Raw genomic sequence first — 25,675 nt, forward strand, 5'->3', positions numbered from 1 at the left:
CACTGAGGGCCAGTCTCTCTCCTACCTGTAGGCCACTGAGGGCCAGTCTCTCTCCTACCTGTAGGCCACTGAGGGCCAGTCTCTCTCCTACCTGTAGGCCACTGAGGGCCAGTCTCTCTCCAACCTGTAGTCCGCTGAGGGCCAGTCTCTCTCCTACCTGTAGTCCGCTGAGGGCCAGTCGTATAATCTTCATAACATCTCTGTATTTAGTGTTGCTGGTCTTCTTAGCCAGAGTCTTCAGTTCTACACTGAGCTGGTCGACTGTCAGTTCCTCACCTCCTTTCAGACCTTCCATCAACCTACACAGAGACGGACATGGGACACAGAGACGGACATGGGACACAGAGACGGACACGGGACACAGAGACGGACATGGAGACGGACATGGGACACAGAGACGGACATGGGACACAGAGACGGACATGGGACACAGAGACGGACACGGGACACAGAGACGGACATGGGACACAGAGACGGACATGGAGACGGACATGGAGACGGACATGGGACACAGAGACGGACATGGGACACAGAGACGGACATGGGACACAGAGACGGACATGGAGACGGACATGGGACACAGAGATGGACATGGGACACAGAGACGGACATGGGACACAGAGACGGACATGGAGACGGACATGGGACACAGAGATGGACATGGGACACAGAGACGGACATGGGACACAGAGACGGACATGGGACACAGAGATGGACATGGGACACAGAGACGGACATGGGACACAGAGACGGACATGGGACACGGGACACAGAGACGGACATGGGACACAGAGACGGACATGGGACACGGGACACAGAGACGGACATGGGACACAGAGACGGACATGGGACACGGGACACAGAGACGGACATGGGACACAGAGACGGACATGGGACACGGGACACAGAGACGGACATGGGACACGGGACACAGAGACGGACATGGGACACGGGACACAGAGACGGACACGGGACACAGAGACGGACATGGGACACAGAGACGGACATGGGACACAGAGACGGACATGGGACACAGAGATGGACATGGGACACAGAGACGGACATGGGACACAGAGACGGACATGGGACACAGAGATGGACATGGGACACGGGACACAGGACACGGACATGGAGACGGACATGGGACACAGAGACGGACATGGGACACAGAGATGGACATGGGACACAGAGATGGACATGGGACATGGAGACGGACATGGGACACGGACATGGGACACAGAGATGGACATGGGACACGGACATGGACATGGGACACGGACATGGGACACAGAGACGGACATGGGACACGGGACACAGAGACGGACATGGGACACGGGACACAGAGACGGACATGGGACACAGAGACGGACATGGGACACGGACATGGGACACGGGACATGGGACACGGACATGGGACACGGACATGGGACACGGACATGGGACACGGACATGGGACACGGGACACAGGACACGGACATGGGACACGGACATGGGACACAGAGATGGACATGGGACACAGAGATGGACATGGGACACAGAGATAGGACACGGACATGGGACACAGAGATGGACATGGGACACGGACATGGGACACGGGACACAGAGATGGACATGGGACACAGGACACGGTACAGGCCGTTAACACCAAGACCTGTTAATAGTACACGGTAGTAAACATGTTGAATCAATTAAAACATGAAAGACATAACTGACAGTCATGTCATTTTCAGAAAGGCTTTGGTTCACAGAAAAGGACACTGTCACGGACATCTGACAAACAAACTTGACTACATTGCCAGGGAACTAGTAGTAGTTTTAGTTAACAGTTAGTAGTAGTAGTTATGTTATGAACCAGAGTAGTCCTGTTAGTCTGTAGTAGTTATGGTATGAACCAGAGTAGTCCTGTTAGTCTGTAGTATATGAACCAGAGTAGTCCTGTTAGTCTGTAGTAGTTATGGTATGAACCAGAGTAGTCCTGTTAGTCTGTAGTAGTTATGGTATGAACCAGAGTAGTCCTGTTAGTCTACAGTAGTTATGGTATGAACCAGAGTAGTCCTGTTAGTCTGTAGTATATGAACCAGAGTAGTCCTGTTAGTCTGTAGTAGTTATGGTATGAACCAGAGTAGTCCTGTTAGTCTGTAGTAGTTATGGTATGAACCAGAGTAGTCCTGTTAGTCTGTAGTAGTTATGGTATGAACCAGAGTAGTCCTGTTAGTCTGTAGTATATGAACCAGAGTAGTCCTGTTAGTCTGTAGTATATGAACCAGAGTAGTCCTGTTAGTCTGTAGTAGTTATGGTATGAACCAGAGTAGTCCTGTTAGTCTGTAGTAGTTATGTTATGAACCAGAGTAGTCCTGTTAGTCTGTAGTAGTTATGTTATGAACCAGAGTAGTCCTGTTAGTCTGTAGTATATGAACCAGAGTAGTCCTGTTAGTTTGTAGTAGTTATGGTATGAACCAGAGTAGTCCTGTTAGTCTGTAGTATATGAACCAGAGTAGTCCTGTTAGTCTATAGTAGTTATGTTATGAACCAGAGTAGTCCTGTTAGTCTATAGTAGTTATGGTATGAACCAGAGTAGTCCTGTTAGTCTGTAGTATATGAACCAGAGTAGTCCTGTTAGTCTGTAGTAGTTATGTTATGAACCAGAGTAGTCCTGTTAGTCTGTAGTATATGAACCAGAGTAGTCCTGTTAGTCTATAGTAGTTATGTTATGAACCAGAGTAGTCCTGTTAGTCTGTAGTAGTTATGGTATGAACCAGAGTAGTCCTGTTAGTCTGTAGTATATGAACCAGAGTAGTCCTGTTAGTCTACAGTAGTTATGTTATGAACCAGAGTAGTCCTGTTAGTCTGTAGTAGTTATGTTATGAACCAGAGTAGTCCTGTTAGTCTGTAGTAGTTATGGTATGAACCAGAGTAGTCCTGTTAGTCTGTAGTATATGAACCAGAGTAGTCCTGTTAGTCTATAGTAGTTATGGTATGAACCAGAGTAGTCCTGTTAGTCTGTAGTAGTTATGGTATGAACCAGAGTAGTCCTGTTAGTCTGTAGTAGTTATGGTATGAACCAGAGTAGTCCTGTTAGTCTGTAGTAGTTATGGTATGAACCAGAGTAGTCCTGTTAGTCTGTAGTAGTTATGGTATGAACCAGAGTAGTCCTGTTAGTCTGTAGTAGTTATGGTATGAACCAGAGTAGTCCTGTTAGTCTGTAGTAGTTATGTTATGAACCAGAGTAGTCCTGTTAGTCTGTAGTAGTTATGGTATGAACCAGAGTAGTCCTGTTAGTCTGTAGTATATGAACCAGAGTAGTCCTGTTAGTCTGTAGTAGTTATGGTATGAACCAGAGTAGTCCTGTTAGTCTGTAGTAGTTATGGTATGAACCAGAGTAGTCCTGTTAGTCTGTAGTATATGAACCAGAGTAGTCCTGTTAGTCTACAGTAGTTATGTTATGAACCAGAGTAGTCCTGTTAGTCTGGAGTATATGAACCAGAGTAGTCCTGTTAGTCTGTAGTAGTTATGGTATGAACCAGAGTAGTCCTGTTAGTCTGTAGTAGTTATGTTATGAACCAGAGTAGTCCTGTTAGTCTGTAGTAGTTATGTTATGAACCAGAGTAGTCCTGTTAGTCTATGAACCAGAGTAGTCCTGTTAGTCTGTAGTATATGAACCAGAGTAGTCCTGTTAGTCTGTAGTATATGAACCAGAGTAGTCCTGTTAGTCTGTAGTAGTTATGTTATGAACCAGAGTAGTCCTGTTAGTCTGTAGTAGTTATGGTATGAACCAGAGTAGTCCTGTTAGTCTGTAGTATATGAACCAGAGTAGTCCTGTTAGTCTGTAGTAGTTATGGTATGAACCAGAGTAGTCCTGTTAGTCTGTAGTAGTTATGGTATGAACCAGAGTAGTCCTGTTAGTCTGTAGTAGTTATGGTATGAACCAGAGTAGTCCTGTTAGTCTATAGTAGTTATGGTATGAACCAGAGTAGTCCTGTTAGTCTGTAGTAGTTATGTTATGAACCAGAGTAGTCCTGTTAGTCTGTAGTAGTTATGGTATGAACCAGAGTAGTCCTGTTAGTCTGTAGTAGTTATGGTATGAACCAGAGTAGTCCTGTTAGTCTATAGTAGTTATGGTATGAACCAGAGTAGTCCTGTTAGTCTGTAGTAGTTATGGTATGAACCAGAGTAGTCCTGTTAGTCTGTAGTAGTTATGGTATGAACCAGAGTAGTCCTGTTAGTCTGTAGTATATGAACCAGAGTAGTCCTGTTAGTCTGTAGTAGTTATGGATGAACCAGAGTAGTCCTGTTAGTCTGTAGTAGTTATGGTATGAACCAGAGTAGTCCTGTTAGTCTGTAGTAGTTATGGTATGAACCAGAGTAGTCCTGTTAGTCTGTAGTATATGAACCAGAGTAGTCCTGTTAGTCTGTAGTAGTTATGGTATGAACCAGAGTAGTCCTGTTAGTCTGTAGTAGTTATGGTATGAACCAGAGTAGTCCTGTTAGTCTAGTAGTTATGTTATGAACCAGAGTAGTCCTGTTAGTCTGTAGTAGTTATGGTATGAACCAGAGTAGTCCTGTTAGTCTAGTCTGTAGTAGTTATGGTATGAACCAGAGTAGTCCTGTTAGTCTGTAGTAGTTATGTTATGAACCAGAGTAGTCCTGTTAGTCTGTAGTTATATGAACCAGAGTAGTCCTGTTAGTCTAGTAGTTATGGTATGAACCAGAGTAGTCCTGTTAGTCTGTAGTAGTTATGGTATGAACCAGAGTAGTCCTGTTAGTCTGTAGTAGTTATGTTATGAACCAGAGTAGTCCTGTTAGTCTGTTAGTAGTTATGGTATGAACCAGAGTAGTCCTGTTAGTCTATAGTAGTTATGTTATGAACCAGAGTAGTCCTGTTAGTCTAGTAGTAGTTATGGTATGAACCAGAGTAGTCCTGTTAGTCTGTAGTAGTTATGTTATGAACCAGAGTAGTCCTGTTAGTCTGTAGTAGTTATGGTATGAACCAGAGTAGTCCTGTTAGTCTGTAGTATATGAACCAGAGTAGTCCTGTTAGTCTGTAGTAGTTATGGTATGAACCAGAGTAGTCCTGTTAGTCTGTAGTAGTTATGGTATGAACCAGAGTAGTCCTGTTAGTCTATAGTAGTTATGGTATGAACCAGAGTAGTCCTGTTAGTCTATAGTAGTTATGGTATGAACCAGAGTAGTCCTGTTAGTCTGTAGTAGTTATGGTATGAACCAGAGTAGTCCTGTTAGTCTGTAGTAGTTATGTTATGAACCAGAGTAGTCCTGTTAGTCTGTAGTAGTTATGGTATGAACCAGAGTAGTCCTGTTAGTCTGTAGTAGTTATGGTATGAACCAGAGTAGTCCTGTTAGTCTGTAGTAGTTATGGTATGAACCAGAGTAGTCCTGTTAGTCTACAGTAGTTATGGTATATGAACCAGAGTAGTCCTGTTAGTCTGTAGTAGTTATGGTATGAACCAGAGTAGTCCTGTTAGTCTGTAGTAGTTATGGTATATGAACCAGAGTAGTCCTGTTAGTCTGTAGTAGTTATGGTATGAACCAGAGTAGTCCTGTTAGTCTGTAGTAGTTATGGTATGAACCAGAGTAGTCCTGTTAGTCTGTAGTAGTTATGGTATGAACCAGAGTAGTCCTGTTAGTCTGTAGTAGTTATGGTATGAACCAGAGTAGTCCTGTTAGTCTGTAGTAGTTATGGTATGAACCAGAGTAGTCCTGTTAGTCTGTAGTAGTTATGGTATGAACCAGAGTAGTCCTGTTAGTCTGTAGTAGTTATGGTATGAACCAGAGTAGTCCTGTTAGTCTGTAGTAGTTATGGTATGAACCAGAGTAGTCCTGTTAGTCTGTAGTAGTTATGTTATGAACCAGAGTAGTCCTGTTAGTCTGTAGTAGTTATGGTATGAACCAGAGTAGTCCTGTTAGTCTGTAGTATATGAACCAGAGTAGTCCTGTTAGTCTACAGTAGTTATGTTATGAACCAGAGTAGTCCTGTTAGTCTACAGTAGTTATGTTATGAACCAGAGTAGTCCTGTTAGTCTGTAGTAGTTATGGTATGAACCAGAGTAGTCCTGTTAGTCTGTAGTAGTTATGTTATGAACCAGAGTAGTCCTGTTAGTCTGTAGTAGTTATGGTATGAACCAGAGTAGTCCTGTTAGTCTACAGTAGTTATGGTATGAACCAGAGTAGTCCTGTTAGTCTGTAGTATATGAACCAGAGTAGTCCTGTTAGTCTGTAGTAGTTATGTTATGAACCAGAGTAGTCCTGTTAGTCTGTAGTAGTTATGGTATGAACCAGAGTAGTCCTGTTAGTCTGTAGTATATGAACCAGAGTAGTCCTGTTAGTCTGTAGTAGTTATGTTATGAACCAGAGTAGTCCTGTTAGTCTGTAGTAGTTATGGTATGAACCAGAGTAGTCCTGTTAGTCTGTAGTAGTTATGGTATGAACCAGAGTAGTCCTGTTAGTCTGTAGTATATGAACCAGAGTAGTCCTGTTAGTCTGTAGTATATGAACCAGAGTAGTCCTGTTAGTCTGTAGTAGTTATGGTATGAACCAGAGTAGTCCTGTTAGTCTACAGTAGTTATGGTATGAACCAGAGTAGTCCTGTTAGTCTGTAGTATATGAACCAGAGTAGTCCTGTTAGTCTGTAGTAGTTATGGTATGAACCAGAGTAGTCCTGTTAGTCTATAGTAGTTATGTTATGAACCAGAGTAGTCCTGTTAGTCTACAGTAGTTATGGTATGAACCAGAGTAGTCCTGTTAGTCTGTAGTAGTTATGGTATGAACCAGAGTAGTCCTGTTAGTCTATAGTATATGAACCAGAGTAGTCCTGTTAGTCTGTAGTATATGAACCAGAGTAGTCCTGTTAGTCTGTAGTATATGAACCAGAGTAGTCCTGTTAGTCTACAGTAGTTATGGTATGAACCAGAGTAGTCCTGTTAGTCTGTAGTAGTTATGGTATGAACCAGAGTAGTCCTGTTAGTCTGTAGTAGTTATGGTACGTACCGTATGACCAGAGTAGCGATGTATTGTGTCTCTGAGCTGAGTGCTGCCATCTGTTGGTCAGAGAAAGAAGGTCGAACCCAAAGGTAGGAATACTCTGAGGACACCAGGTCAGACACAGAGGAGATATGACCCTGAGAGAGAGACAAACACAGAGGAGATATGACCCTGAGAGAGAGAGAGAGACAGACACAGAGGAGATATGACCCTGAGAGAGACAGACAGAGGAGATATGACCCTGAGAGAGAGACAGACACAGAGGAGATATGACCCTGAGAGAGAGACAGACACAGAGGAGATATGACCCTGAGAGAGAGACAGACACAGAGGAGATATGACCCTGAGAGAGAGACAGACACAGAGGAGATATGACCCTGAGAGAGAGACAGACACAGAGGAGATATGACCCTGAGAGGGAGAGAGACAGAGGAGATATGGCCCTGAGAGAGAGAGAGACACAGAGGAGATATGACCCTGAGAGAGAGACAGACACAGAGGAGATATGACCCTGAGAGACAGACAGACACAGAGGAGATATGACCCTGAGAGAGAGAGACAGACACAGAGGAGATATGACCCTGAGAGGGAGAGACAGACACAGAGGAGATATGACCCTGAGAGAGAGACAGACACAGAGGAGATATGACCCTGAGAGAGAGACAGACACAGAGGAGATATGACCCTGAGAGAGAGAGAGGAGATATGACCCTGACACAGAGACAGAGACAGACAGGAGAAGGGTTGAACCCAAAGGTAGGAATAATCTGGAGCTACCAGCTCAGACAGAGAAGATATGTGAGTGAGTGAGACAGAAAGCGAGAGAGAGAGAGAGATGGTGACCTCCAGACAGACAGGCTCCACATTCTGCACTGGGCTGTGATATTCTCAAACTGGGAAAGTTGGAAGGCCAGAGGGATGAAGGGATCGTTTTTCAGCGGGTGCGAAGACCGACACAACAGCTGATGCCGCGTTACCTTGGTTACATCCAGTTACCTTGCACGCTGGGGTAGAACCCGTGTGATGAGGTCATAGTTACCTTACACAGGTGTAGAACCCCTCTGATGAGGTCATAGTTACCTTGGGCAGGTGTAGAACCCCTGTGATGAGGTCATAGTTACCTTGCACAGGTGTAGAACCCCTGTGATGAGGTCATAGTTACCTTGCACAGGTGTAGAACCCCTCTGATGAGGTCATAGTTACCTTGCGCAGGAGTAGAACCCCTGTGATGAGGTCATAGTTACCTTGGGCAGGTGTAGAACCCCTGTGATGAGGTCATAGGTACCTTGCGCAGGTGTAGAACCCCTCTGATGAGGTCATAGTTACCTTGCGCAGGAGTAGAACCCCTGTGATGAGGTCATAGTTACCTTGCGCAGGAGTAGAACCCCTGTGATGAGGTCATAGTTACCTTGGGCAGGTGTAGAACCCGTGTGATGAGGTCATAGTTACCTTGCGCAGGTGTAGAACCTCTGATGAGGTCATAGTTACCTTGCGCAGGTGTAGAACCCTCTGATGAGGTCATAGTTACCATGCGCAGGTGTAGAACCCCTCTGATGAGGTCATAGTTACCTTGCGCAGGTGTAGAACCTCTGTGATGAGGTCATAGTTACCTTGCGCAGGTGTAGAACCTCTGTGATGAGGTCAGTTACCTTGCGCAGGAGTAGAACCCCTGTGATGAGGTCATAGTTACCTTGCACAGGTGTAGAACCCGTGTGATGAGGTCATAGTTACCTTGCGCAGGTGTAGAACCTCTGATGAGGTCATAGTTACCATGCGCAGGTGTAGAACCCCTGTGATGAGGTCATAGTTACCTTGCGCAGGAGTAGAACCCCTCTGATGAGGTCATAGTTACCTTGCGCAGGTGTAGAACCCCTCTGATGAGGTCATAGTTACCTTGGGCAGGAGTAGAACCCCTGTGATGAGGTCATAGTTACCTTGCGCAGGTGTAGAACCCGTGTGATGTAATCTGGTTGCAGAACATCCTGATCCTGGACTTGTGTTCCGTACACTTCCTGGATCCGCCCCTGCGTCATCTATACGCTGCTGCAGGTGGATCCTGGGAGAACACAGAGTGGATTATTACTGAGATTACTAAGGACTGGTCTAGAGTCAGTTGTTAAGATAAGGGTGGTTTAGGAGAAGAATTGATAAATCTGATCCTAGACCATTATCTGCTAGACCCAGGGGTGGGCGATGCCAGTCAGGACCCAGGGGCCTGATTGGGGTCCCACCGTCTCTCCATCTGACTAATCAAACTGCATTCTAAACTGAAGATCATGACGAGGTGATTATTGGAGTCATTTATCATGACTGAATGGGGGCAGGTCAGCAGACACAATATACAGGCAGAAATACACAGTGCAACAGCACCACCTGTAGCCTGGGTAACAATCTCTTAACTAACGTTCCCCTCCCTGCGCTCCACTCCCTGCGCTCCACTCCCTGCGCTCCGCTCCCTGCGCTCCGCTCCCTGCGCTCCGCTCCCTGCGCCCCGCTCCGCTCCCTGCGCCCCGCTCCGCTCCCTGCGCCCCGCTCCGCTCCCTGCGCCCCGCTCCACTCCCTGCGCCCCACTCCCTGCGCCCCACTCCCTGCGCCCCACTCCCTGCGCCCCACTCCCTGCGCCCCGCCCCACTCCCTGCGCCCCGCCCCACTCCCTGCGCCCCGCTCCACTCCCTGCGCTCCGCTCCACTCCCTGCGCTCCGCTCCCTGCGCTCCGCTCCGCTCCCTGCGCTCCGCTCCGCTCCCTGCGCTCCGCTCCGCTCCCTGCGCTCCGCTCCGCTCCCTGCGCTCCGCTCCGCTCCCTGCGCTCCGCTCCGCTCCCTGCGCTCCGCTCCGCTCCCTGCGCTCCGCTCCGCTCCCTGCGCTCCGCTCCGCTCCCTGCGCTCCGCTCCCTGCGCCCCGCTCCCTGCGCCCCGCTCCCTGCGCCCCGCTCCCTGCGCTCCGCTCCCTGCGCTCCGCTCCCTGCGCCCCGCTCCACTCCCTGCGCCCCGCTCCACTCCCTGCGCCCCGCTCCACTCCCTGCGCCCCGCTCCACTCCCTGCGCTCCGCTCCACTCCCTGCGCTCCGCCTGCGCTCCGCTCCACTCCCTGCGCTCCGCTCCACTCCCTGCGCTCCACTCCCTGCGCTCCACTCCCTGCGCTCCGCTCCACTCCCTGCGCTCCACTCCCTGCGCTCCGCTCCACTCCCTGCGCTCCGCTCCACTCCCTGCGCCCCGCTCCCCGCGCCCCGCTCCCCGCGCCCCGCTCCCCGCTCCCCGCGCTCCGCTCCGCTCCCCGCGCTCCGCTCCGCTCCCCGCGCTCCGCTCCGCTCCCCGCGCTCCGCTCCGCTCCCCGCGCTCCGCTCCGCTCCCCGCGCTCCGCTCCGCTCCCCGCGCTCCGCTCCGCTCCCCGCGCTCCGCTCCGCTCCCCGCGCTCCGCTCCGCTCCCTGCGCCCCGCGCCCCGCTCCCTGCGCCCCGCTCCCTGCGCCCCGCTCCCTGCGCCCCGCTCCCTGCGCTCCGCTCCCTGCGCCCCGCTCCACTCCCTGCGCCCCGCTCCACTCCCTGCGCCCCGCTCCACTCCCTGCGCCCCGCTCCACTCCCTGCGCCCCGCTCCACTCCCTGCGCCCCGCTCCACTCCCTGCGCTCCGCTCCACTCCCTGCGCTCCGCTCCACTCCCTGCGCTCCGCCTGCGCTCCGCTCCACTCCCTGCGCTCCGCTCCACTCCCTGCGCTCCACTCCCTGCGCTCCACTCCCTGCGCTCCGCTCCACTCCCTGCGCCCCGCTCCACTCCCTGCGCTCCACTCCCTGCGCCCCGCTCCCTGCGCCCCGCTCCACTCCCTGCGCTCCACTCCACTCCCTGCGCTCCACTCCACTCCCTGCGCTCCACTCCACTCCCTGTGCTCCACTCCCTGCGCTCCACTCCCTGCGCTCCACTCCCTGTGCTCCACTCCCTGCGCTCCACTCCCTGCGCTCCACTCCCTGTGCTCCACTCCCTGTGCTCCACTCCCTGTGCTCCACTCCCTGTACTCCACTCCCTGTGCCAAGGAGACAGGATGTTCTCCCATCTTCAACTCTGTAGATTCTATCATTAATGAGTTTGAGGAGAACAGAGGAGTTGATCCTGATTCGATAACCCCTCGCAGCTATCCTCCAATCACAACGATTAGGCAACTATTGGAACTAATCACTGTTTAATCTCCACTGAAAGTGTTGCAACCATTTTTTTTTTTTGGGGGGGGGTTCAGCCAGGTAAAACCAGTGTGTTGACAGCGTGAAAAGTTGCAAGCTCACGTCTAAATTCAGAGTAAATACGTACTGTAACTCCAAACACAAAACGTCTTAGGCCTTGATTTGAATAACCAAAATAAGCAACAGCTTGCCTAGCTAACAGCTAAACGTTGGTTTTTGATTTGGTAATATAATTATAATTACATTTGAGGCTCTACATGTCGTCATGGAAAATATTAATGTTATTTTCAAACAACCAATGAGCGACTCAGCCGTAAACCAGCTGCGTACTGAACGTTGAGATCGCCAGAGACCCCCGTCTCTATGGCAATGACAAGGAGTGGCATGTTAACTAAAGAGACTGGTGCTCAGACTATCCACAGCTCTGTGTCACGCAGGACAGTTATTAATGATTGAATCAATAGTCCTCTGAGGGCCAGTCTCAGACTAAACCACCTGGTGGCTGAGTTAAGAACCCCAGAGCAACAGGGACAAACCTACTATGGCTTCGACCCTTGAACTGTTAAACTCAACCTTGAGGTTTGAGTGCAGCCAGCCTACGGAACCCATGGAGGGAGGGGAGAGATGGACACAGAGACAGACAGACAGGTAGTGTACTTGTTAAACTCAGGTAGTTTGTCCAGGTCTAGCAGGGAGGGGAGAGACAGACAGGTAGTGTACTTGTTAAACTCAGGTAGTTTGTCCAAGTCTAGCAGGGAGGGGAGAGATGGACACAGAGACAGACAGACAGGTAGTGTACTTGTTAAACTCAGGTAGTTTGTCCAGGTCTAGCAGGGAGGGGAGAGATGGACACAGAGAGACAGACAGGTAGTTTGTCCAGGTCTAGCAGGGAGGAGAGATAAACACACAGAGAGACAGACAGGTAGTGTACTTGTTAAACTCAGGTAGTTTGTCCAAGTCTAGCAGGGAGGGGAGAGATGGACACAGAGACAGACAGACAGGTAGTGTACTTGTTAAACTCAGGTAGTTTGTCCAGGTCTAGCAGGGAGGAGAGAGATGGACACAGAGAGACAGACAGGTAGTTTGTCCAGGTCTAGCAGGGAGGAGAGATAAACACACAGAGAGACAGACAGGTAGTGTACTTGTTAAACTCAGGTAGTTTGTCCAGGTCTAGCAGGGAGGAGAGAGATGGACACAGAGACAGACAGACAGGTTATGTACTTGTTAAACTCAGGTAGTTTGTCCAGGTCTAGCAGGGAGGGGAGAGATGGACACAGAGACAGACAGCCAGGTAGTGTACTTGTTAAACTCAGGTAGTTTGTCCAGGTCTAGCAGGGAGGGGAGAGATGGACACAGAGACAGACAGCCAGGTAGTGTACTTGTTAAACTCAGGTAGTTTGTCCAGGTCTAGCAGGGAGGGGAGAGATGGACACAGAGACAGACAGCCAGGTAGTGTACTTGTTAAACTCAGGTAGTTTGTCCAGGTCTAGCAGGGAGGAGAGAGATGGACACAGAGACAGACAGACAGGTTATGTACTTGTTAAACTCAGGTAGTTTGTCCAGGTCTAGCAGGGCAGAGTGGGTGGTGAACTTGGACGGGTTGAACTCTGCGATCAGTTCTTCCATCTTACGACCAACACTGTTACCTGCAGGATGACAGGGGGGCATTCATTTAGGATGCTTCTCAAATGGCACCCTACCACTACATCTGACCCCTATTCCCTCTATAGTCCACTACATCTGACCCCTATTCCCTCTAGTGCACTACTTCTGACCCCTATTCCCTCTATAGTCCACTACTTCTGACTCCTATTCCCTCTATAGTCCACTACACCTGACCCCTATATAGTCCACTACATCTGACTCCTATTCCCTCTATAGTCCACTACATCTGACTCCTATTCCCTCTACAGTCCACTACATCTGACTCCTATTCCCTCTATAGTCCACTACATCTGACCCCTATTCCCTCTATAGTCCACTACATCTGACTCCTATTCCCTCTATAGTCCACTACATCTGACTCCTATTCCCTCTATAGTCCACTACATCTGACTCCTATTCCCTCTATAGTCCACTACATCTGACCCCTATTCCCTCTATAGTCCACTACATCTGACCCCTATTCCCTCTATAGTCCACTACTTCTGACCCCTATTCCCTCTATAGTCCACTACTTCTGACCCCTATTCCCTCTATAGTCCACTACTTCTGACCCCTATTCCCTCTATAGTCCACTACTTCTGACTCCTATTCCCTCTATAGTCCACTACATCTGACTCCTATTCCCTCTATAGTCCACTACTTCTGACCCCTATTCCCTCTATAGTCCACTACATCTGACTCCTATTCCCTCTATAGTCCACTACATCTGACTCCTATTCCCTCTATAGTCCACTACATCTGACTCCTATTCCCTCTATAGTCCACTACATCTGACCCCTATTCCCTCTATAGTCCACTACATCTGACCCCTATTCCCTCTATAGTCCACTACTTCTGACCCCTATTCCCTCTATAGTCCACTACTTCTGACCCCTATTCCCTCTATAGTCCACTACTTCTGACCCCTATTCCCTCTATAGTCCACTACTTCTGACTCCTATTCCCTCTATAGTCCACTACATCTGACTCCTATTCCCTCTATAGTCCACTACTTCTGACCCCTATTCCCTCTATAGTCCACTACTTCTGACTCCTATTCCCTCTATAGTCCACTACATCTGACTCCTATTCCCTCTATAGTCCACTACATCTGACTCCTATTCCCTCTATAGTCCACTACATCTGACTCCTATTCCCTCTATAGTCCACTACTTCTGACCCCTATTCCCTCTATAGTCCACTACTTCTGACTCCTATTCCCTCTATAGTCCACTACTTCTGACTCCTATTCCCTCTATAGTCCACTACTTCTGACTCCTATTCCCTCTATAGTCCACTACACCTGACTCCTATTCCCTCTATAGTCCACTACACCTGACTCCTATTCCCTCTATAGTCCTCTACATCTGACCCCTATATAGTCCACTACATCTGACTCCTATTCCCTCTATAGTCCACTACATCTGACCCCTATATAGTCCACTACATCTGACTCCTATTCCCTCTATAGTCCACTACATCTGACTCCTATTCCCTCTATAGTCCACTACACCCGACTCCTATTCCCTCTATAGTCCTCTACATCTGACCCCTATATAGTCCACTACATCTGACTCCTATTCCCTCTATAGTCCTCTACATCTGACCCCTATATAGTCCACTACATCTGACTCCTATTCCCTCTATAGTCCTCTACATCTGACCCCTATATAGTCCACTACTTCTGACCCCTATTCCCTCTATAGTCCACTACATCTGACTCCTATTCCCTGTATAGTCCACTACATCTGACTCCTATTCCCTCTATAGTCCACTACTTCTGACCCCTATTCCCTCTATAGTCCACTACATCTGACTCCTATTCCCTCTATAGTCCACTACATCTGACTCCTATTCCCTCTATAGTCCTCTACATCTGACTCCTATTCCCTCTATAGTCCTCTACACCTGACCCCTCTATAGTCCACTACTTCTGACTCCTATTCCCTCTATAGTCCACTACATCTGACTCCTATTCCCTCTATAGTCCACTACATCTGACTCCTATTCCCTCTATAGTCCACTACATCTGACTCCTATTCCCTCTATAGTCCACTACTTCTGACTCCTATTCCCTCTATAGTCCACTACATCTGACCCCTATTCCCTCTATAGTCCACTACATCTGACCCCTATTCCCTCGAGTGCACTACATCTGACCCCTATTCCCTCTAAAGTGCACTACTTCTCTGTATAAAGATATCCCCCTGCCCCCCCCCCTCTCTTACTGTTGAAGCCAGATCCACAGTGTGTGGTGATATCCAGTAGGGCTTCAGGTAGGGCCCCACTCCTCTGGAAACTCTGTATGTAGATATCTCCTTGTCTCTTGGAGAGCTTACTGCCATCTCTGTTGAGGAGGAGAGGAAGGTGTCCGAACACCGGGGGCTTCCAGCCCAGAGCCCTGGAATAACAACAATAACATAACCAGGGGGCTTCCAGCCCAGAGCCCTGGAATAACAACAATAACATAACCAGGGGCTTCCAGCCCAGAGCCCTGGAATAACAACAATAATATAACCAGGGGCTTCCAGCCCAGAGCCCTGGAATAACAACAATAACATAACCAGGGGCTTCCAGCCCAGAGCCCTGGAATAACAACAATAACATAACCAGGGGCTCCCAACCCAGAGCCCTGGAATAACAACAACAATAACATAACCAGGGGCTTCCAGCCCAGAAACAACAACAATAACATAACCAGGGGGCTTCCAGCCCAGAGCCCTGGAATAACAACAATAACATAACCAGGGGGCTTCCAGCCCAGAGCCCTGGAATAACAACAATAACATAACCAGGGGGCTTCCAGCCCAGAGCCCTGGAATAACAACAATAACATAACCAGGGGGCTTCCAGCCCAGAGCCCTGGAACAACAACAATAACATAACCAGGGGGCTTCCAGCCCAGAGCCCTGGAACAACAACAGTAACATAACCAGGGGGCTTCCAGCCCAGAGCCCTGGAACAACAACAATAACATAACCAGGGGGCTTCCAGCCCAGAGCCCTGGAATAACAACAATAACATAACCAGGGGGCTTCCAGCCCAGAGCCCTGGAATAACAACAATAACATAACCAGGGGCTTCCAGCCCAGAGCCCTGGAATAACAACAATAACATAACCAGGGGGCTTCCAGCCCAGAGCCCTGGAATAACAACAATAACATAACCAGGGGGCTTCCAGCCCAGAGCCCTGGAATAACAACAATAACATAACCAGGGGCTCCCAGCCCAGAGCCCTGGAATAACAACAATAACATAACCAGGGGGCTTCCAGCCCAGAGCCCTGGAATAACAACAATAACATAACACAAAGCAACCCACCGTTTTGTACTTCGTACATTACATTTTAGTCCATTGCCTCTGATATTCTCATGCTCATAATTGCCATGTTATTCTATTTTGCTCTGTATCTGTACGTGTCCTTGCGTATCTTGAAAAGAGTGAATAAAATGTACCATTATTCTGAATATTAGTATTCTACAAATGTGTGTGTGTGTGTGTGTGTGTGTGTGTGTGTGTGTGTGTGTGTGTGTGTGTGTGTGTGTGTGTGTGTGTGTGTGTGTGTGTACCTGTACAGAGGCAGGTGGTCGTCTACTATGTTAGCCAGGTGTGTGTGTGTGTGTGTGTGTGTGTGTGTGTGTGTGTGTGTGTGTGTGTGTGTGTGTGTGTGTGTGTGTGTGTGTGTGTGTGTGTGTGTGTGTGTGTGTGTGTGTACCTGTACAGAGGCAGGTGGTCGTCTACTATGTTAGCCAGGTGTGTGTGTGTGTGTGTGTGTGTGTGTGTGTGTGTGTGTGTGTGTGTGTGTGTACCTGTACAGAGGCAGGTGGTCGTCTACTATGTTAGCCAGGTGTGTGTGTGTGTGTGTGTGTGTACCTGTACAGAGGCAGGTGGTCGTCTACTATGTTAGCCAGGTGTGTGTGTGTGTGTGTGTGTACCTGTACAGAGGCAGGTGGTCGTCTACTATGTTAGCCAGGTGTGTGTGTGTGTGTGTGTGTACCTGTACAGAGGCAGGTGGTCGTCTACTATGTTAGCCAGGTGTGTGTGTGTGTGTGTGTGTGTGTGTGTGTGTGTGTGTGTGTGTGTGTGTGTGTGTGTGTGTGTGTGTGTGTGTGTGTGTGTGTGCGCGTGTGTGTGTGTGTGTGTGTGTGTGTACCTGTACAGAGGCAGGTGGTCGTCTACTATGTTAGCCAGGTGTGTGTGTGTGTGTGTGTGTGTGTGTGTGTGTGTGTGTGTGTGTGTGTGTGTGTGTGTGTGTGTGTGTGTGTGTGTGTGTGTACCTGTACAGAGGCAGGTGGTCGTCTACTATGTTAGCCAGGTGTGTGTGTGTGTGTGTGTGTGTACCTGTACAGAGGCAGGTGGTCGTCTACTATGTTAGCCAGGTGTGTGTGTGTGTGTGTGTGTGTGTACCTGTACAGAGGCAGGTGGTCGTCTACTATGTTAGCCAGGTGTGTGTGTGTGTGTGTGTGTGTGTGTGTGTGTGTGTGTGTGTGTGTGTGTGTGTGTGTGTGTGTGTGTGTGTGTGTGTGTGTGTGTGTGTACCTGTACAGCAGCAGGTGGTCGTCTACTATGTTAGCCAGGTGTGTGTGTGTGTGTGTGTGCCTGTACAGCAGCAGGTGGTCGTCTACTATGTTAGCCAGGTGTGTGTGTGTGTGTGTGTGTGTGTGTGTGTACCTGTACAGCAGCAGGTGGTCGTCTACTATGTTAGCCAGGTGTGTGTGTGTGTGTGTGTGTACCTGTACAGCAGCAGGTGTGTGTGTGTGTGTACCTGTAGAGCAGCAGGTGTGTGTGTGTACCTGTAGAGCAGCAGGTGTGTGTGTGTACCTGTAGAGCAGCAGGTGTGTGTGTGTACCTGTACAGCAGCAGGTGTTTGGAGGTAGAGATGAGCCACTCTGATCCTCTCAGGACGTGGCTGACCTTCATCAGGTGGTCATCTACTACGTTAGCCAGGTGATAGGTGGGGAAACCATCAGCTTTCAACACGACAGGGTCTCCTTCAACCTGGAGCAGAAACTATTCACACTCTTGACTTTTTCCCCACATTTTGTTGTGTTACAGCCTGAATTCAAAATTAAAATGGATATTTATGTCCGTCACTGGCCAACACACAACATCCCATAATGTCAAAGTGGAATTCTGTTATTCTAATTTTTTTTAAACAATTTTGTTTATTTTTTATGAAAAGCTGAAATGTCTTGAGTCAGTTAAGTGTTCAACCCCTTTGTTACGACAAGTCTAAATCAGTTCAGGAGTAAAAATGTGCTTAACAAGTCACATAATAATTTGCATGGACTCATTCTGTGTGTAATAATAGTGTTTAACATGATTTTTGAATGACTACCTCATCTCTGTTCCCCACACCTACAATTATCTGTATTTCAGTGAATTTCAAAACACAGATTCAACCAAAGACCAGGGAGGTTTTCCAATGCCTTGCAAAGAAGGGCCCCTATTGGTAGATGGGTAAAACAAAAATTAAAAAGCAGATTGAATATCCCTTTGGGAAGAGGAAGGGGTAGATGTTCTCTATCCATCTACTACATTTTCCAGGTGGGGAACCATCACATTAATACGAGGTCTCCTTTAACTTGGGATGGGAGGCGGACTTTCAATTATATGTGTTTTGAAATAAGAAAAGCACTTGCAAATCTGAGGTTACTTGTTGCCGGGGCGTCGGAAATGTAAAAACATTTAAAAAATGTCACACTGCTTGCCGGTACAGCTTGTGTTTATCTATCTCACATATCTGCAGGTTTACCTGGGCCACCTCATGACGGTTCCAGCCAAAGACCAGGTCGTTGAAGGGTTCTACTCCAGACTCCAGACGGAACCTGATCACATGGGGGACCTTCTGATCCAGCTTCTCTTCTAGCTGGTCTGGGCGGAGGTGTCTGCACCTGTTGTCATACCTGCAGTAGAGGAATGTTCAGTAACGTGTGAGTGAGTATTTGTCTATTTAAACATGTTATTAGACAGACAATAGATAGTCAGGTAGCTGGCTCATCCATGTTATTGGGGCCCCCGAGGAGGCACAGCGGGTCGAAGGCCATGCATCTCAGTGCTAGAGGCGTCACTACAGACCCTGGTTCGATTCCAGGCTGTATCACAACCCGGCCGTGATTGGGAGTTCCATAGGGCGGGGCCGCACTTGCCTAGTTAAATAAAAGTTCAATCAAATAAATAAAAAGTATGTGTGTGTGTGTGTGTGTGTGTGTGTGTGTGTGTGTGTGTGTGTGTGTGTGTGTGTGTGTGTGTGTGTGTGTGTGTGTGTGTGTGTAGTCAAATCACCGCGGTGTCTGTCCACTGCGTAGGGCCTCTCTCTTCAGTAATTCTAGTCTCTGCTGGCTGCAGAAGCAGTGGTAGGCCTTCCCTGTCTGGACCAGGGAGTCAGCAGCCTGGCTGTACAGGGACAGCCTCTGGGACTGGAGGTAGGGACCGTACTGGCCTCCTCCACGGGGACCCTCGTCTGGGGGGATACCTGGGGAGGGTAGGATGGAGACGGACGGTATCCACGTTAGCCCCCATTATTACATGGGCAAAAATGTAATTATGTCTGGTCGGAGTCCACAGCGTGTTCTAGAATGTAAACAATGCTGTGGAACTGAATGTCTAGAATCTGAATTAGATTCCAAATACTTGGAATGTGTTGGAACGCTCACGGGTTCTAACGTCTGTTGTAAAAGTTGGCCAAACTCCTTAATATCTAAATATGTCTCTGTTCCTACCAGACCCCCCCAGCATGAACTCTACACTCAGCCACTCCCTGCACCAGTCTGTTCCTACCAGACCCCCCAGCATGAACTCTACACTCAGCCACTCCCTGCACCAGTCTGTCCTACCAGACCCCCCAGCATGAACTCTACACTCAGCCACTCCCTGCACCAGTCTGTCCTACCAGACCACCCCAGCATGAACTCTACACTCAGCCACTCCCTGCACCAGTCTGTCCTACCAGACCACCCCAGCATGAACTCTACACTCAGCCACTCCCTGCACCAGTCTGTCCTACCAGACCACCCCAGCATGAACTCTACACTCAGCCACTCCCTGCACCAGTCTGCTCTGGTCTGTGTTTAGGTGTGTGTGTGTAGGTGTGTGTGTGTGTAAGTGTGTGTTATTAAGTCTGTCCTACCAGCCCACTCCAACATATCCTCTATAGACTCAGCAGCTCCCGGCACCAGTCTGCTCTGGTCTGTATCTTCCATACGTAAGATGAAACTCCCTCCATACTTCTTAGCGTAGATATAGTTGTAGAGAGCTGTACGCAGCCCCCCCAGGTGTAGGAAACCTAGAGAGACACGGGTTAATTATAGTTGTAGAGAGCTGTACGCAGCCCCCCCAGGTGTAGGAAACCTAGAGAGACACGGGTTAATTATAGTTGTAGAGAGCTGTACGCAGCCCCCCCAGGTGTAGGAAACCTAGAGAGACACGGGTTAATTATAGTTGTAGAGAGCTGTACGCAGCCCCCCCAGGTGTAGGAAACCTAGAGAGACACGGGTTAATTATAGTTGTAGAGAGCTGTACGCAGCCCCCCCAGGTGTAGGAAACCTAGTGAGACACGGGTTAATTATAGTTGTAGAGAGCTGTACGCAGCCCCCAGGTGTACGAAACCTAGAGAGACACGGGTTAATTATAGTTGTATAGAGGTGTACGCAGCCCCCAGGTGTAGGAAACCTAGAGAGACACGGGTTAATTATAGTTGTAGAGAGCTGTACGCAGCCCCCCAGGTGTAGGAAACCTAGAGAGACACGGGTTAATTATAGTTGTAGAGAGCTGTACGCAGCCCCCCAGGTGTAGGAAACCTAGAGGTTAATTATAGTTGTAGAGAGCTGTACGCAGCCCCCCAGGTGTAGGAAACCTAGAGAGACACGGGTTAATTATAGTTGTAGAGAGCTGTACGCAGCCCCCCAGGTGTAGGAAACCTAGAGAGACACGGGTTAATTATAGTTGTAGAGAGCTGTACGCAGCCCCCCAGGTGTAGGAAACCTAGAGGTTAATTATAGTTGTAGAGAGCTGTACGCAGCCCCCAGGTGTAGGAAACCTAGAGAGACACGGGTTAATTATAGTTGTAGAGAGCTGTACGCAGCCCCCCAGGTGTAGGAAACCTAGAGAGACACGGGTTAATTATAGTTGTAGAGAGCTGTACGCAGCCCCCCAGGTGTAGGAAACCTAGAGAGACACGGGTTAATTATAGTTGTAGAGAGCTGTACGCAGCCCCCCAGGTGTAGGAAACCTAGAGAGACACGGGTTAATTATAGTTGTAGAGAGCTGTACGCAGCCCCCCAGGTGTAGGAAACCTAGAGAGACACGGGTTAATTATAGTTGTAGAGAGCTGTACGCAGCCCCCAGGTGTAGGAAACCTAGAGAGACACGGGTTAATTATAGTTGTAGAGAGCTGTACGCAGCCCCCCAGGTGTAGGAAACCTAGAGAGACACGGGTTAATTATAGTTGTAGAGAGCTGTACGCAGCCCCCCCAGGTGTAGGAAACCTAGAGAGACACGGGTTAATTATAGTTGTAGAGAGTTGTACGCAGCCCCCCCAGGTGTACGAAACCTAGAGAGACACGGGTTAATTATAGTTGTATAGAGGTGTACGCAGCCCCCCCAGGTGTAGGAAACCTAGAGAGACACGGGTTAATTATAGTTGTAGAGAGCTGTACGCAGCCCCCCCAGGTGTAGGAAACCTAGAGAGACACGGGTTAATTATAGTTGTAGAGAGCTGTACGCAGCCCCCCCAGGGGTAGGAAACCTAGAGGTTAATTATAGTTGTAGAGAGCTGTACGCAGCCCCCCCAGGTGTAGGAAACCTAGAGAGACACGGGTTAATTATAGTTGTAGAGAGCTGTACGCAGCCCCCCCAGGTGTAGGAAACCTAGAGAGACACGGGTTAATTATAGTTGTAGAGAGCTGTACGCAGCCCCCCAGGTGTAGGAAACCTAGAGAGACACGGGTTAATTATAGTTGTAGAGAGCTGTACGCAGCCCCCAGGTGTAGGAAACCTAGAGGTTAATTATAGTTGTAGAGAGCTGTACGCAGCCCCCCAGGTGTAGGAAACCTAGAGGTTAATTATAGTTGTAGAGAGCTGTACGCAGCCCCCAGGTGTAGGAAACCTAGAGAGACACGGGTTAATTATAGTTGTAGAGAGCTGTACGCAGCCCCCAGGTGTAGGAAACCTAGAGAGACACGGGTTAATTATAGTTGTAGAGAGCTGTACGCAGCCCCCCAGGTGTAGGAAACCTAGAGAGACACGGGTTAATTATAGTTGTAGAGAGCTGTACGCAGCCCCCAGGTGTAGGAAACCTAGAGAGACACGGGTTAATTATAGTTGTAGAGAGCTGTACGCAGCCCCCCAGGTGTAGGAAACCTAGAGAGACACGGGTTAATTATAGTTGTAGAGAGCTGTACGCAGCCCCCAGGTGTAGGAAACCTAGTGAGACACGGGTTAATTATAGTTGTAGAGAGCTGTACGCAGCCCCCCCAGGTGTACGAAACCTAGAGAGACACGGGTTAATTATAGTTGTATAGAGGTGTACGCAGCCCCCCCAGGTGTAGGAAACCTAGAGAGACACGGGTTAATTATAGTTGTAGAGAGCTGTACGCAGCCCCCCCAGGTGTAGGAAACCTAGAGAGACACGGGTTAATTATAGTTGTAGAGAGCTGTACGCAGCCCCCCCAGGTGTAGGAAACCTAGAGGTTAATTATAGTTGTAGAGAGCTGTACGCAGCCCCCCCAGGTGTAGGAAACCTAGAGAGACACGGGTTAATTATAGTTGTAGAGAGCTGTACGCAGCCCCCCCAGGTGTAGGAAACCTAGAGAGACACGGGTTAATTATAGTTGTAGAGAGCTGTACGCAGCCCCCAGGTGTAGGAAACCTAGAGGTTAATTATAGTTGTAGAGAGCTGTACGCAGCCCCCCAGGTGTAGGAAACCTAGAGAGACACGGGTTAATTATAGTTGTAGAGAGCTGTACGCAGCCCCCCAGGTGTAGGAAACCTAGAGAGACACGGGTTAATTATAGTTGTAGAGAGCTGTACGCAGCCCCCCAGGTGTAGGAAACCTAGAGAGACACGGGTTAATTATAGTTGTAGAGAGCTGTACGCAGCCCCCCAGGTGTAGGAAACCTAGAGAGACACGGGTTAATTATAGTTGTAGAGAGCTGTACGCAGCCCCCAGGTGTAGGAAACCTAGAGAGACACGGGTTAATTATAGTTGTAGAGAGCTGTACGCAGCCCCCCAGGTGTAGGAAACCTAGAGAGACACGGGTTAATTATAGTTGTAGAGAGCTGTACGCAGCCCCCCAGGTGTAGGAAACCTAGAGAGACACGGGTTAATTATAGTTGTAGAGAGCTGTACGCAGCCCCCCCAGGTGTAGGAAACCTAGAGAGACACGGGTTAATTATAGTTGTAGAGAGCTGTACGCAGCCCCCCCAGGTGTACGAAACCTAGAGAGACACGGGTTAATTATAGTTGTATAGAGGTGTACGCAGCCCCCCCAGGTGTAGGAAACCTAGAGAGACACGGGTTAATTATAGTTGTAGAGAGCTGTACGCAGCCCCCCCAGGTGTAGGAAACCTAGAGAGACACGGGTTAATTATAGTTGTAGAGAGCTGTACGCAGCCCCCCCAGGGGTAGGAAACCTAGAGGTTAATTATAGTTGTAGAGAGCTGTACGCAGCCCCCCCAGGTGTAGGAAACCTAGAGAGACACGGGTTAATTATAGTTGTAGAGAGCTGTACGCAGCCCCCCCAGGTGTAGGAAACCGAGAGACACGGGTTAATTATAGTTGTAGAGAGCTGTACGCAGCCCCCCCAGGTGTAGGAAACCTAGAGAGACACGGGTTAATTATAGTTGTAGAGAGCTGTACGCAGCCCCCCCAGGTGTAGGAAACCTAGAGGTTAATTATAGTTGTAGAGAGCTGTACGCAGCCCCCCCAGGTGTAGGAAACCTAGAGGTTAATTATAGTTGTAGAGAGCTGTACGCAGCCCCCCCAGGTGTAGGAAACCTAGAGAGACACGGGTTAATTATAGTTGTAGAGAGCTGTACGCAGCCCCCCCAGGTGTAGGAAACCTAGAGAGACACGGGTTAATTATAGTTGTAGAGAGCTGTACGCAGCCCCCCCAGGTGTAGGAAACCTAGAGAGACACGGGTTAATTATAGTTGTAGAGAGCTGTACGCAGCCCCCCCAGGTGTAGGAAACCTAGAGAGACACGGGTTAATTATAGTTGTAGAGAGCTGTACGCAGCCCCCCCAGGTGTAGGAAACCTAGAGAGACACGGGTTAATTATAGTTGTAGAGAGCTGTACGCAGCCCCCCCAGGTGTAGGAAACCTAGAGGTTAATTATAGTTGTAGAGAGCTGTACGCAGCCCCCCCAGGTGTACGAAACCTAGAGAGACACGGGTTAATTATAGTTGTAGAGAGCTGTACGCAGCCCCCCCAGGTGTAGGAAACCTAGAGAGACACGGGTTAATTATAGTTGTAGAGAGCTGTACGCAGCCCCCCCAGGTGTAGGAAACCTAGAGAGACACGGGTTAATTATAGTTGTAGAGAGCTGTACGCAGCCCCCAGGTGTACGAAACCTAGAGAGACACGGGTTAATTATAGTTGTAGAGAGCTGTACGCAGCCCCCCCAGGTGTAGGAAACCTAGAGAGACACGGGTTAATTATAGTTGTAGAGAGCTGTACGCAGCCCCCCCAGGTGTACGAAACCTAGAGAGACACGGGTTAATTATAGTTGTATAGAGGTGTACGCAGCCCCCCCAGGTGTAGGAAACCTAGAGAGACACGGGTTAATTATAGTTGTAGAGAGCTGTACGCAGCCCCCCCAGGTGTAGGAAACCTAGAGAGACACGGGTTAATTATAGTTGTAGAGAGCTGTACGCAGCCCCCCCAGGTGTAGGAAACCTAGAGGTTAATTATAGTTGTAGAGAGCTGTACGCAGCCCCCCCAGGTGTAGGAAACCTAGAGAGACACGGGTTAATTATAGTTGTAGAGAGCTGTACGCAGCCCCCCCAGGTGTAGGAAACCTAGAGAGACACGGGTTAATTATAGTTGTAGAGAGCTGTACGCAGCCCCCAGGTGTAGGAAACCTAGAGAGACACGGGTTAATTATAGTTGTAGAGAGCTGTACGCAGCCCCCCAGGTGTAGGAAACCTAGAGGTTAATTATAGTTGTAGAGAGCTGTACGCAGCCCCCCCAGGTGTAGGAAACCTAGAGAGACACGGGTTAATTATAGTTGTAGAGAGCTGTACGCAGCCCCCCCAGGTGTAGGAAACCTAGAGAGACACGGGTTAATTATAGTTGTAGAGAGCTGTACGCAGCCCCCAGGTGTAGGAAACCTAGAGAGACACGGGTTAATTATAGTTGTAGAGAGCTGTACGCAGCCCCCCCAGGTGTAGGAAACCTAGAGAGACACGGGTTAATTATAGTTGTAGAGAGCTGTACGCAGCCCCCCCAGGTGTAGGAAACCTAGAGAGACACGGGTTAATTATAGTTGTAGAGAGCTGTACGCAGCCCCCAGGTGTAGGAAACCTAGAGAGACACGGGTTAATTATAGTTGTAGAGAGCTGTACGCAGCCCCCCAGGTGTAGGAAACCTAGAGGTTAATTATAGTTGTAGAGAGCTGTACGCAGCCCCCAGGTGTAGGAAACCTAGAGAGACACGGGTTAATTATAGTTGTAGAGAGCTGTACGCAGCCCCCCAGGTGTAGGAAACCTAGAGAGACACGGGTTAATTATAGTTGTAGAGAGCTGTACGCAGCCCCCCAGGTGTAGGAAACCTAGAGAGACACGGGTTAATTATAGTTGTAGAGAGCTGTACGCAGCCCCCCCAGGTGTAGGAAACCTAGAGAGACACGGGTTAATTATAGTTGTAGAGA

General features: G+C 49.1%; 1 pseudogene; it reads right to left on the reverse strand.

The window, feature by feature from the left end:
• Positions 1 to 25,675, reverse strand: part of LOC124019550 — a 30,968-nt pseudogene that overhangs the window by 2,299 nt on the left and 2,994 nt on the right.

Source organism: Oncorhynchus gorbuscha, unplaced genomic scaffold (genome assembly GCF_021184085.1).
Source record: "Oncorhynchus gorbuscha isolate QuinsamMale2020 ecotype Even-year unplaced genomic scaffold, OgorEven_v1.0 Un_scaffold_631, whole genome shotgun sequence".
Taxonomy (NCBI): Eukaryota; Metazoa; Chordata; class Actinopteri; order Salmoniformes; family Salmonidae; genus Oncorhynchus; species Oncorhynchus gorbuscha.